The sequence below is a fragment of the Apium graveolens genome, chromosome 5, assembly GCF_009905375.1.
Source record: "Apium graveolens cultivar Ventura chromosome 5, ASM990537v1, whole genome shotgun sequence".
NCBI lineage: Eukaryota > Viridiplantae > Streptophyta > Magnoliopsida > Apiales > Apiaceae > Apium > Apium graveolens.
Window position 1 is genome coordinate 266,728,522 of NC_133651.1, and position 15,591 is coordinate 266,744,112.

Below are 15,591 nucleotides of genomic sequence, written 5' to 3' on the forward strand. Positions count from 1 at the left end.
CAAAGACATGATCATTTCACTTCACTCACCACCACACTTTCTCCTCCCTCCCTCCTCCCTCTCTCACTCTCGGCTTTTAGCCGAAACCCCCCTCCCTATTTTTTTTCTTCATTCCTCCACCAAGCTTCTACTCCTTATACAAGTAAATGTTATTTCCCATACCATGATCATTCATATTTCAAAGAGTTTTGAATAGAAAGTTTAAGTTTTGAAGTTGCATGTTAAGGTTCTAGTTGAAACTCAAAGTACAACCTTGATTCTTGTGAGTTTAGGGTTGTTTTTGAGAGGACTACAAGGAATGGATAAGTGCCAAGTCTTGAGAAGGAAACTCTTGATGATTAAATGGCCCTTCCCATCCATTTCATTCGGCCATGACCATATGGGAGCCGAATGAATGGTCCTTGAGATCATTCTTGTTGTTTTGCTCAAATTTTGCATGTTTATGTGATAATGACTTGAATTTTATGGTGAAAATTTGATAAAACTCCTTGCATGCTAAGTGATCATCTAGGTATAGCTCATGCTAGGCTTGCATGTCAATTTTATGGTAGAATATATGTAGAAAATGTGTTGTTTTGGTTTGCAAAACCCGAGGACATGCATGCATGTGGATTTCTCTTAGAATGTTGCAAGATTTTGATCATTTGGAAAGATTTTGTTAGTGAGCCATAATTTCAGTAGGAATAATGTGTTAATATTTATTTATGCTTCTTGTTGCATGGTAATAATTCATGGTTATCTTTTATAAAATGCATATCTTATGGTTTCAAAAACTTAATGATTGGTGAGTTGAGAAATGTGATCTCTTTTGTTTTGCCATAATTGTACCTTAGGTAAGGATGATCTCACCCAAGGTTATTTTGAGAATAAGGGAGTTAGTTCAGTAGATTACCATGTTTAAGTCTTGGTTTAAGTATTGGGATGTTGGTAGTTGAGTTTGTCAAGTCAAAACCTTGGAGAAATGAGAGTTATAGTTTCTGCAGAAAATCAGTTTAGTACCCTGAGGTTTAGAGTGAGTTTTGACCATGTCATTGATGTGCACTTTGAGACCCAAGCTACCAGAAGTTATTATTGGGAGTATATAAAAGGTTTTAGGAGTTGGTTGGAGGTTTGCATGTCATTTGGTTAGGTGCAGAAGTAGAATAACAAAATCTGTCCAGCAGGGGACAGTTTTGTTGCAACTTAGAAATAGGAAGATTTGACCATGTCATGGGTAGGCCCTCATTAGGCCCTATTGGGCCTTAGTTAGAGGGAGTGTCAGAGAAGTTTTTCCAACCATATTTCATAGGATATGAGTTAGAACCATGTGTCACAAGTTAATTCAAGTCAGGGCGTTTTCTGCCCAGAAAAACAGGGGAACCTTGGACTTTTAGCTTAGGCCCAAGAAGGCCCAAGCCAGGCCCTTGAGCCACATCAAGTTTGTGAGATTCCCTTAGGTCAGGAGAGTCTTGTGTAAAAGTTTTGAAGGAAAACTTGTAGTTTAAGAGTGCCCAATGCACTCAAGAAACTATAGTAGTCATTCTGAAATTTGCACCAGTGAGCGCTTTCACTTATCACATAGTTTTAGAATACTTAGAAGTGAGTATTAGGTCGACCACCATAGTTGTAAGATGGTATAAGGTCAGTAGAGCTAAAGGCACAAGTGAGGGTCAATAGGTTTTGGATAATTTAGGAAAGGCACATCGAGTTAGGAAGCCAAAATTAGAAGACTTTGTCTAGTTTAGCGACCAAGTGACTTAAGAAGTGAGTCGAGATCATCCAAGCCTAGTGTTGCATTATGGTATATATGGTGTTATTTGGTGTTAATATATGATATGTGAATATGTGGCTATATGTGTACTTTTGTAATTTAAATGTGAATATAAAATTAAGTGTGTATAGGCCTAAGTGCCATCCGTGTTTAATTTCAAGTTGTAAATAGGTTAAGATGGTAAGAATATTTTATAATGAGGATTATTATTATTATGTAGGATCTCGAGACGAGGAAAAACTTGCCATAAAGGTCGAGTGAAGCTCCAGTTGCTCCTACCAGTCAGACCAGACCAGCCTTTCTCAAGGCAAGTGATTCAACTTGACCTTCGTATTTACTATAAACAGTTCATATATATATTGATGTAATTATCCTGAGACATTTTGATATGTTTTAAATCAAGCGTGTCTTTCATTTATCTTTGAATTATATAGAAATGCCATGAACCCTCGAGTATGTATTGCAAGTAGTTCAAAAGCCTTTTCATGATAGTTAAATGCCATGATAAAATGAAGAGTTAATATATTACTTGATTGATCCTCTTGATTAACATGCTGATGATTCCTAAGTATTGATATCTCATCCTGATACTTGAATCCCTATAGAACCTTACCTTGAACCCTGAAAGTCGGAAACTTATCAATGTGATCCCTCATTGATTGATACCCCTCTTTCTTTATCCTAAAGCTTGACAACTCTGATATATCCTGAGCTAAAGAATCATTTCTTCATACCTTAACACCCATAGTATTCATGAAGCTTATCTTCTTGATGATCCAACACCTGTACCTTGACGAGAAACCATTGCTTTAAGCCCAGTTTGGCATTACCCCTTTATATTATCCATTAGTCTCACTAAATTTTTATGTCCAAGTTCTGACATATGAAAACCTTTTAGTTACCTTAATAGAGTAAAATTTTGTAAATCATGGCCCTGAGATTTAGTACCATATTTCCCGTGTTTCGAGTTGATCTATAATCCCTTAATAAAAATGTTTACTGTTAAAAGAGATTTTGTTATAATTCGGCATCAATTTTTGAAATAAATAAAATATGGGTTTTCAGTCCCAAAGGGGGATAAATGTTTTCTTGGAATGGTGGATCTGGACTGAGACGCGAGTCCTTTCCATACTTATATTAGGCTTAAAAGTTGCCTAGGGATTCCCGTTAATGTTTTAGAACCCAGCGAGGTTCGGGATTACTTCGCGGCTGATCACCGGCTGTAATCCATAGCGTCATAAAATGATTTTGATTAAGACATGATTATGAAATTGTTTTGATACAAGCAAAATGATGCCATCACTCATAGTTTCATCCCTCGTTATCATTAGTTATGTCTTTCCATTGTCATTCTTTAATGAATATCTCGATTTATGTTTTGTGTCATACTGTTAGCACTTGTTGAGCATTTGGCTCACTCCTTGCTTTACCCTGATATTACAGCTAGCAGCTATGGTTAGATTCAAGCAGATTGCCCGTAAGACCTGTGATGCTGATGCTTATGTTCGAGCTCAGGTAGAATAAGAGATAGTAGTTTTGTGTGAGGACTCGCTATTTAAAATCAGTTGTAATAGATGGTAGTGTTGGGCTGTTCCAAACCCTAAACTGTAAGATCTTGGAGTTGGTTGTGTATACTTCTTTTTAAAATGTTGTAATAGTATTATATTTAATTTGCTGCTCAAGTTGGGGGCGTGACAATTTTATGTGATGGAAATTACACTTGTGTTATCACAGAAAATAGGAATTCTTTCCACTTGCAGACCATAGTCTAGCAATTGGTTTTTCATCCACAAAATTTGTGCACAGTAACTGCCAGCAGCAATATATTCAGCTTCTGCTGTAGAAGTAGAAACTGAATTTTTCTTTTTACTGAACCAGGACACAAGCTTGTTTCTAAGAAATGGACAGGTTCCTGTTGTACTTTTTCTATCAATTCTACAACCTGCATAATCTGCATCTGAATAACCAGTTAGATCAAAACCAGAATCTCTAGGGTACCAAATGCCATGTTTTGGTTTTCCCTTGAGATATCTGAAAATTCTCTTAATAGCTACTAAATGAGATTCTCTAGGATCAACCTGAAATCTAGCACAAAGATAAGTTGCAAACATTATATCTGGCCTATTAGCTGTTAAGTACAGAAGTGAACCAACCATGCCCCTATAACTTGAAATATCCACAGACTTTTCAGTAGTGTTTAATTCAAGCTTAGTTGCAATGGCTATGGGAGTTTTTACAGATGTACAATCCATTAGATCAAACTTCTTTAAAAGATCATGAATGTATTTAGTTTGACTAATGAATATTCCATCACTAACTTGCTTAACTTGTAAACCAAGAAAGTTAGTTAGTTCTCCCATCATGCTCATTTCATACTTACTTTGCATCAATTTGGCAAACTTTTTTCAAAGTTTTTATCTGTAGAGCCAAAAATAATGTCATCAACAAAAATTTGAACAAGTCTGCTAGATCCATTAACATTTTAAAAGAATAAAGTTTTATCTACAGTACCTCTAGTGAAGTGATTCTCTAAAAGAAACTTTGACAAAGTATCATACCAGGATCTAGGTGCTTGCTTTAATCCATAGAGTGCTTTCAAAGGATAGTAGACATGATTTGGGAAATTTGGATCTTTAAAACCAGGAGGCTGACTGACATAGACTTCCTCCTCCAAATCTTCATTTAGAAATGCACTCTTGACATCCATTTGATAGACCTTGAAATTGGCATGAGCTGTATAGGCTAAGAAAATTCTGATGGCTTCAAGTCTTGCAACAGGAGCAAAGGTTTTATCAAAATCAATTCCTTCTTGTTGACAATAGCCCTTAACAACCAATCTAGCTTTGTTCCTGACCACTATGCCATATTCATCCATCTTATTTCTGAATACCCATTTGGTGTCAATTGGATTCTTTCCTTTAGGCTTGGGTACCAGCTTCCAAACATTGTTCCTTTCAAATTGGTTTAGCTCTTCCTGTATAGCTAAAATCCAATCAGGATCCAACAAAGCTTCTTCTAACATCTTTGGTTCTTCCTTAGATAGGAAGCTTCTATATAGATATTCTTCTTGAGTTTCTCTCCTTTTTTGAACTCTAGAAGATACATCACCAATGATGAGCTCAAATGGGTGATCCTTTGACCATTTTCTTTGTTAAGGTAGATTAGATCTAGATGAAGAGGCCTCATTGTTGTCTTGATGTGTGATTGAGTTTTGATTATTAGAAACTCCCCCCTGAGTTTGTGAATCTTTGATTTGAGAAAGGAGAACTTTCTGTAAGTGATCTATTCTGACTTTCAGCTTCTTTTGATGACCCGACGGATGGTGTATTTTGAGTTTCTACGGATGAAGCTAATTGTCTCCCGATGGATGATGCAGATTGTCTCCCGACGGATGAAGCATTTTGTAACTCAATGGATGTTGAGTTAATAGCTTCATTAGTTGTAGATTTTTCTGTACTATCCTTAGTTGTAGTTTCCAGATCACTTTCATCATCACTATCATCACTAACCATCTCCACATTGTCAAATTTGAAGCTTTCATGGAAATCTCCATCTTCCAGTCCATCAATCTTTTTATCATCAAACGCAACATGTATTGATTCCACACCAATGTTGGTTCTTAGATTGTAGACTCTATATGCTTTTTCCACAACATATCCAACAAAAATTCCTTCATCTGCTTTAGCATCAAACTTCCCATGTTGATCAGTTTGATTCATCAAGATATAATATTTGCAGCCAAAGACATGAAGAAAATTTAGAGTTGGTTTCCTGTTCTTGAACAATTGATAGGGTGTCATGCATTTTGCTTGATTCACCAAAGAGATATTTTGAGTGTAGTAGGCAGTGTTCACAGCTTCAGCCCAAAAGTATGTTGGTAACTTTGATTCTTCAACCATTGTCCTTGCAGCTTCAATGAGTGATCTGTTCTTTCTTTCTACCACTCCATTTTGTTGTGGAGTCCTTGCTGCAGAAAATTCATGCATAATCCCAGATCCTTCACAAAAGAATCTTATTACAGAATTCTTGAACTCAGTTCCATTGTCACTCCTGATTCTTCTTACTTTAAAATCAGGATGATTGTTGACTTGCCTTATGTGATTGATGATGATTTCACTTGCTTCATCTTTAGACTTTAGGAAATATGTCCAAGAGAACTATGAGAAATCATCCACAATTACTAGGAAAAATCTTTTCCTTGAGATGGACAACACATTGACTGGTCCATATAAATCCATGTGTAGCAATTACAAAGGTTTTTCAATTGTTGAATCAAGCTTCTTTCTGAATGATGCTTTGATTTGCTTTCCCTTTTGGCAAGCATCACACAATCCATCTTTTGTAAACTCCACTTGAGGAATACCTCTAACTAGTTCTTTCTTGACAAGCTCATTCATGGTCTTGAAGTTTAGATGAGACAGCTTCTTGCGCCATAGCCAACTTTCATCTTGACTTGCTTTGCTGAGAAGGCAAGTGACAGATTCTGCATTTGATGAGTTGAAGTCAGCTAGATACACATTTCCTTTTCTCACTCCAGTGAGAACCACTTTGTTGCTCCTCTTGTTTGTCACAACACAGGCTTCTGAATTGAATGTTACTGTGTTGCCCTTATCACAAAGCTGGCTGATACTCAAAAGATTGTGCTTGAGACCATCCACTAGGGCAACCTTTTCAATGATGACATTGTCTTTAGAAATCAAGCCATATCCCACAGTAAAACCCTTGCTGTGATCTCCAAAAGTAATACTTGGGTCAGCTCTCTCCTTGAACTCTGTGAGCAGGGTAGAATCTCCAGTCATGTGTCTTGAATGACCACTATCCAAGTACTACAGATTCTTTCTATTTCCCCGCACACATTAAAACCAAATCAAGTTGATTTTGGTACCCCAAGTTTCCTTGGGTCCCGCCTTGTTAGCTTTCTTCTTTTGTTTCTTAGGTTTTATCTCATTTGACTTGGGGATATCAGATTTATCCTTAGTCAACTGAGTTGGACCTTTGAAACCATTCATTAAAACAGAGTTATCATGCACATTTTGATTAACAGGAAATGACATGCTATTTGCAAACATGTTATTCCATTAGGGCATGCTAAATGGCATTTGAGGCATACTAAATGCAGCATAATAAGGATTAGGTGCAAATGGCATATTAGCAAATTGTGCATTCATATTCTGTGCAGACATAGCATTCATAGGCATAGAAGGCATAGCACATGCTGGGAAAAGAAGGAGGTACAGTCATGGAAGTAGGCATGGCAATTTTGTAATTAACGGACAGATGATTAACACTACCACACTTAACACATATTTTTCTAGGAGCATATTTATCAGGTGTGTAGTTGTTATGTTTGTTAATTCCTACTTTCCCATTTCTATTGTTTCTCTTTTTAGCCTCTGTTTTAACCTCAATCTTTTCTAGTCTGTCATTCAATTGCTTGATGGACAGATGACCAACATTTACTTTCTTCTCCTTCTTCACTTGACTTGTTTCTCCTGAAATAAAGTTTTTGGAAACTGGTCCATATTTTTCATTTAACTTGGCAAATTTGGCTTTACTCACAGGTTTGCTCACAGCCGACAGATGAGGATTTATGTCACTCAATGGATAATCCTTTTGATTATCCGACTAATGACTCTCATCATCCGTCGAGTCTACATCTGTTAGCAATCCTTCAACCAAAAATTGATTCCAGCTTCTCTTTACTCTTTTTCCAGGCTGCATCACAAAAGGACTCAATACCTTGAACATTGGTGATTTGAGCATGGATATCTCTGGATGATTTCCATGCCTTAATCACCTCATATTCTCGTTCAAGCTGCTTCTTCAAAATCTCTTCTTTCTTCAAGGACTCAGTTAATTCATCCTTAGAAATCTTATTTCTATTCTCAATTTTTCGAATTCAATAAACTGAGACTCTAGCATATTATTCCTCTCACTTAAAAACAGATTATTTTCTTTGATTTTAGCATTTTTCTTAGTGAGGAATTAAGTGTAACACGCAAATAATATAGTTATGTAGAGATGTCATTAATTGCATCATTACACTCAACTTAAGATTAATGTGCAAGGTTAGTGGTGATTACATGATTGCTTGAAGAACTTGTCTCTGTTTCATCAAACTTGGCCATTAGGGCTAGATTAACATAGCTGACATCTTCATCCTCATCCAGACCATCTGCTGCCCAGTCATTTTCTTATGTAATAAAATCCCTTTCCTTTTGTTTGAGCAACTTAAAATACTTCTATTTATAATCCACATGCTCAAACTTTTTCTTGGAATCTGACTTTCTGCATTCATTTGCAAAATGACCAGCTAAGCCACATTTGAAACATTTGAATTTTGATTTATCCACCATGTTACTATTTGTCTTAGCATCTCCAAAGTTCTTTTTGAACTTGAGCTTGGAAAACCTCTTGGATAAGAATGCTAAGTGTTCATCAATATCATCCATGTCATCTTGACTCAATGGATCTTCATTATCAGCTACCAACCTTTTTCCCTTGCTTTCACAGACCTTTGATGTAGATTCAACAGCTTCCATCTTCATATCCTTCTCTTTCTCTATCTCAGCAACCAGTGCAATGGACCCTCCTTTCTTCCTCCCTTTCTCCATTCTTTCATCTTGCTATATTTCAAGCTCATAAGTCTTTAGAATGCCATACAGTCTCTCTAGTGTAAACTCCTTGTATTCTTGTGAATTTCTCAAGCAGACTGTCATTGGTTTCCATTCTTTTGGAAGGGATCTCAGGAATTTGAAGTTAGAATCTTTGGTTTGGTAGACTCTTCCATGCAGCTTTAGAGCATTTAGTAGCTTTTGAAATCTACTAAAGATATCAGTGAGAGTTTCACCTTCTTCACAGTGGAAATGCTCATATTGCTGAATTAGTAAATGCATCTTGTTTTCTCTAACTTGTTCAGTGCCATCACGGATTATTTGAATGGTATCCCAAAATTCCTTGGCTGTCTTGCAGTTAATGATGTTATCAAACATGTCACCATCAACTCCATTGAACAGAATATTCATGGCCTTCTTGTCTTTCATGACTTATTCAATATCAAGATCTGACCATTCATGCCTTGGTTTGGGAACTGATGGCTCATTTCCAGTTACAGCTCTCATTGGTACATGAGGACCTCTCTTTATGCAATCCACATAGGCCTCATCTTGAGAAAGTAAATAAAGATGCATCTTTACCTTCCAGTGATGGTAATTATCTTTGTCCAGAAAAGAAATCTTGACTCAAACATCCTTCTTGTTCATCTTGCTGTTTATTGTGATCTTTAAACTCTTTGTGCTTCAAGAGTTTGCTCTGATACCAATTGTTCGTCCCAAACAATACATCAAGAATTACAGAAGGGGGGTTGAATGTAATTCTAGTAAACTTTTTCTGAATTATAAAATGTTCTAACTCAAACTATATATATAAGTGTTTTGATTTGTAAGGTGCGGAATCACAAGTTAAATAAATCAAAAACACAAAATAATAAAAACACAAGTCTTTAAAACTTTCTGGTGGATTTGAAAGTATCCACCAGATATATATATATATATATATATATATATATATCGAATTAAGAACTCTGTGAAGAACAAATTGTCTCACAGTTGCTTTACAAGTGAACAAACAAACTACAGAGAAATTCTTAACAATTACAGATTTTTCTATTTCTCTTCTAAAAGTGTTTGCTTAGTTATTTGTTCTACTAGCTACACTTGGTTTATATACCACCAAGTTTACATGGTAATAAGACAGGATAATAAAACAAAACTATCAAGCCAAACTCCATGCTGCTTCACTACTCTATTCCAGCATCTTTGAAAAAATCTTCTTAACTTGCATGGAAATGGTAATGTTTCTTTGTTCTTCATTTCCTGTTAAACAGGCTTCCATATTCCTTTTGCAAACACCCAACGTATGTGACTGTGTTGTCACTGTCAACAGATGTTTGAATTGATCATCCGTCGGGTACATACTTGTCATCCATCGGGTTGCCTTGTTGATCATCCATCGGGTAGCTTTATTGATCATCCGTCGGGTAGCTATTTGACACTTCACTTTATTTTACTTATACAGAATCACAAGACATCTTATATTTATAATTAATCAAACTATTCTGCATATCTAATTAAAGTCAACATGACTTATATGCTACTACAGAATCTATACAAAGATGTTTGCAGAAATATGTTACTTGACTTATTGTTACATAAGCTACTCACCTGATGGATATCAATTAGTCATCCGTCGGGACTATATTGAATCATCCGTCGGGACTATAATTGATCATCCTTCGGGTGCTACATTATTCACTAAGTTAAATCTACTACGGTGTTTTGTTAAAGTAATCATCAAGTTCACAACATATTTCCAACATGTACGATTTCTCCTCTCAGAATCTCTATTCCATTGAGGTGTTCTAGAAGGAGTAAGTTAGGATACACTATCACACTCCTTCACGAAACTCTTGAAATTGAGGCTTAAGTATTCTCCTCCACAATCTGATCGTAGAACATTTATACTTTCCTCTATTTACTTTTCTATTTCAGCCTTATATTCTTTGAACATTTCAAAAGAATCAGATTTATTCTTCATTAGAGTCACATATCCATATCTACTGAAATCATCAATAAATGTTATGAAGTAGTATAAGCCGCCCCTTGCCATCATACGCATTCGACCACATACATCATTATGTATAAGTCCTAATCGTTCGGTGGCCCTTTTACCTGATCAGGTAAAAGAAGCTTTAGTCATTTTGCCAATGAGACAAAGTCCGCGTCTTCCGTATGATTCAAAATCAAACTTATCCATGTATCCATCTATATTTAACTCAGAAATGCGTTTCTCATTAATATGGCTTAACGACAATGCTAGAGGTAATGTTTGATTTGAGTCATCTTAAAACATATAAGTTGTTAACTAATTGTGCAACGTTATAAGCCTTATCATGAAAATATAATAAACAATTATTGTTTATTTAATTAAGATGAAAACCTTTCTTATCCTAACAAGAAATTGATTTAATATATCCGCTGAAGGCAGGCACGTAATGACAATTTATCAAGTTCTCAATCTCACCTTATAGGCAAACTTAGGTATCGAGTTCCTTCAACTAGAGCAACAACTTTTGCTCCAATTCTAACCTAATACCTCAAGCTTGACCATTTATGGTCTTCTTGTTTAGATCTTCCAAACAAGCTCGACAATTTAACTTCCAATAATCCAGTTATTTCCACAGAAGTGACAATCATCTCCTTTAGCAACACCACTATCAGACTTCAAAAGCCCTTTGGGATTGGACTTTGGTTTGCACCGAATAATATCAAATCTTCATCTTGCCTGTCCACTTTCATTTCCCATTTACATTCCATGTGTACATCATCAATATGGACGTAATTTATGCCTTTACCGTGTTATTTTCAGCAGTTCTAAACATGCTTAACAACTCAATGAGTGTTTTGTCTATCTCATTCATTTTGTTCTTAACAAACTAAGAATAAAAGTTGTTCAAAGATTGTTTGATCAAATCAATCTGAGTCTCTAGACTATTCTTGAAACCCAAAATATCAAGGAACATATACCTATCATCTTTAGAACATGTGATCCAACCGAATATCATTCTTCCATTAATGCAAAAGTATGGTGCCTTATTATTGTCGAATCTTTCTGAGGATCCTATCCTTCAAACATCCTTTGAAGGTTCCCAATCATATCATAAGCATTATTATTCTCTTGTTGCTTCTAAAGCTCAGCACTCATAATTACAAGCATGAGACATGAAACATCAGTTGCATAATCAATTTACTATTGGTAAGCATTTTGTTCAGCGCATGTTTCATTATCAGCTAGAAGAAATAAGGGAGGGGTTTGAGTGACATCCTTGAACATGAGGACAATCCTCAAGTTCCCATGTCAATTAAGGAAATTATTTCATGTCAGCTTGTCCTTCTCAAGGACTATTACATAGAGAAGTTATTTGTGTTTTCATTTGATATCTACAATATTAAAGTGCATAAAATGACTTAGTCTACAGATGATCATTAAATTATGTTCAAGTGATTATTCATTTAAATATTCACAAAATATATCTCCCTCTATTTTTATCAAATCAATAGCCCTAACTATTAATTAAGAAAGAATATATTCTATATCCTTTTTAGTGAGCCAAGATCTTTCACCATGCATGATGTCAGCTTTGACTTTTCTCCTAAAACATGATATATAGGTAGACAACATTTGTCAATTATATCAACTATTTAATTCCTGGAAAGCTTGGTGGAACAACATTTGTTCATATTTATCTAATAAATCTCGCCAAACTCTATGCCTCTAAGTTCACAATCCTATTGTGGTAACTTAGTTAAGTCAAAACCAATAGTCAAAAAGTATCAATATACTTCAACACATCTCCCACAATAGATGGGAGTACTTCGCTTTGGCGAACTCACTCCTTTTCGATCTAGGGGTTAACGCATTGGACTCATTGGAAGGCATCTGATCAACTTAATATTAACTTTAGGGTTTTGTTAATGTTAAAACGTTCATGATCCCATCATAAAGAGATTCCTAATTTTTCCTTGAATAAAATACTTCAAATCAATATTTGTCAATGGTTTGATTTCCAGGTACTGAGGGAGTCACAACGGTCTCGCTTAAAACCCACAACCTTACAAGTTCAATGAACTCACTTTTGACAAAATCGCCCTATGTCAGAAACAAAAAAAAAATTATTTTATACCGTGTTCATAAACACGAGAATCTCATAATCATTTTTTCATTTTAAAAAACTTGAATCGTTACAGATTTTATCTTGTTTAGAAAGCATGGCATGGGTGTCGTATCTAATATATACATCTTTAATCTAATTAAGCATGCATCATTAAACTACTATACACATACATTCATCATATGTGCATATATATGTAAAGTGCAATAAATAAACGTGGTTGGTTATGGCTTCATCCTATGTGATCTTCATCAAGCTAATGACAAAGATGTAGGTCAATCTAAGGTGAAAAATAAATACAAGCTAACTATTACATGTCTTCTTTCTTGTATTACTTTCTAGGATGGCCTCCATGTGAGATTATCCTTCCTTGATCTTCAAATCTTCATGTCTTCATGTACATTACACGAATGAAAAATTAAAACTATTTTAATGTACTTACAAGAAGAACTCGAGTTACATTCGAGATTTAAAAATTACAAGATTAAACGACAAGCAAGCCGTATTTTAAAAACCAAAACCATTAACCTAAGGTCATAAGCCATAACCATCCACCATGCTCATTTAACACATAATCTGATCTTAGCATATCATACCCATCATGATCTAATAAAAAAACAAAATATGGAAATGTTATTCCCTAACAATACAACAAGAATTACAGAAGGGGGGGGGGGTTGAATGTAATTCTGGCTTCTTTTTGAGATTTATAAGAATGTTCTAACTTAATAATATATATGTGTTTGATTTGCAAAGTGCGGAATGAAAGAATTATATAAATCAAAGCACAAGTAATAAAAACACAAGTCTTTAAAACTTTCTGGTGGATTTGAATGTATCCACTAGATGTACATATATATATATATATCAAGAGAACCATGTGAAGCTTGAATAGCTCACAACTGCTTGTACAAGTCAACAAATAAACTACAGAGAAATTCTACAGAATACATCTTACAAATGTTTCTCTGCTAAAAATGTGTTTGCTTAGTTGTTTGTTCTACTAGCTACACTTGGTTTATATATCACCAAGTTTACATGGTAATAAGACGGGATAATAATATAAAACCTATCAAATCTAACTCCATGCTGCTTCACTACTCTATTCCAGCATCTTTGAATATCTTCAAAATAGCATGTAAATGGTAATGTTTCTTTGTTCTCAAAACCCTGCTAAACAGGCTGCCACATTCCTTTTTTAAACACCCAACACATGTGACTGTGTTGTCACTGTCAACAGATATTTGAATTGATCATCTGTTGGGTACATTTTTGTCATCCGTCGGGTAGCCTTGTTGATCATCCGTCGGGTAGCTTTGTTGATCATCCGTCGGGTAGCCATTTATCACTTAACTCCATTTCATTTGTACAGAATTACAGGACGTCTTATATTTATATTTAATCAACCTATTCTACACATCTACTAATAGTCTACATAATTCATAAGCTACTACAGAATCTATACAAAGTTGTTTGCAGAAATGTGCTACAGTACTTATTGTTACATAAGCTACTCACCCGGTGGATATCAATAGTCATCCGTTGGGACTATATTAAATTATCCATCGGGACTAAAATTGAACATCCGTCAGGTGCTACAAAATTCACTAAGTTAAATTTACTAAGGTATTTTGTTTAGCTTATCACCAAGTACAGAACATATTCCTAACAATCTCCCCAATTTATGTCTACTGGAATTGTAACCATAAATTAAGAGAAACTTGATGATAAAAAAATATCCTAAAGATAAAGATTGAAAAATAGTAGATAAAACTGATAAGTGCTACAAGTTGCTGAAAGTTGAACAATGCAAAGTACACAAAGAAATTGCTCATAATTGTTATCAAGATGCTCCTCTATTCTGAGCAGATAGATCTATTTCCTTGATTGTCTGGATTTCTTCCCAAGCCTTCTGTTGTTTTCTTCAATTTGATTCTGAAGTTGTCTGTGGAATTCAAGTTCATTAGCTTCTGAGAGATTTAGCATTTCCTGCATTTCCAAAAGAGTCTTATTGCTTGAGATACTTAATTGGTCCTCCAATCTGAAGAATCTTCAAACACCTTTGTCATCCATGAATTCCATCAGCCAATAGGGCCTTAGATGCACTCTTTTTCCAGTAAAGGGAATGGATAGAGTTTTCGAAAGTGCATCTTTGGCTCTAGTACTCCTTAGTTCCTCAATCCTCTTTAGAACTATTCTTCTTGCAGTCACATTGTATCCAAAGTTCTTTTTGAAGGATGAGTAGACTTTAATCAGAACAAATTGGCTTTCTTGGAGAATCCTGTAAAGAGGCCATGTCATCTCTTTCCCTCCCTTGTATCTAAATACAAGTCTTTCAAGAAGATGTTTGTATGCATCAATTCATCTTACTTCTTCCAGTTCATCCAAGAAGAGATTCAAGTATGAAAATTCCTTGATATCACAAATGTACATGAGATCTCTCTTGTTGACTGTGGGTTGGGATTTGGTTAGAGCTTTGGATCTGAGAGATACAGGCTTCACTATCTTACTAGCTCTAATCTTTGTCTTCTTTGTCTTGAAGATGGGTAAATTTAGCTCATGAATTGGAAGCTATCCCCGTCTACTGGCTCATCCTTAGGAATAATTGTCTCACCATAAATATTTCTTGTTGGATCAACCACTTTGAATTCTTCAAATACCACTGAGGGATTCACGCCCCAAACATTTACAAAAGACAATATACGAGTAATTATATTAGTTAAAAAAGGAAGTAAATACATCTGAATCCAAGATCTTACAGTTTAGGGTTTGGAACAGCCCAACACTATTAACTAATACAACCTGATTTCAATATACAGTCCTCACACACAAAATCAAACTACCTGAGCTCGAACATACAAATCGGCATCACAAGTCTTACGCAATATCTGCTTGAATCTAACCATATCTGCTAGCTGTAATATCAGGGTAAGCAAGTAGTGAGCCAAATGCTCAGCAAGCGCTATAATATACATAAACAAGAATAAAAAATTAACAATGGAATTGAAAGATTCAACAATATAGTATCAAGAGATAAACTTTCAGGGTGATGGCATCTTTTCCTGTAATAAAACAATTCAAAACCATTTCCTTATCAAAAACCATTTAATGA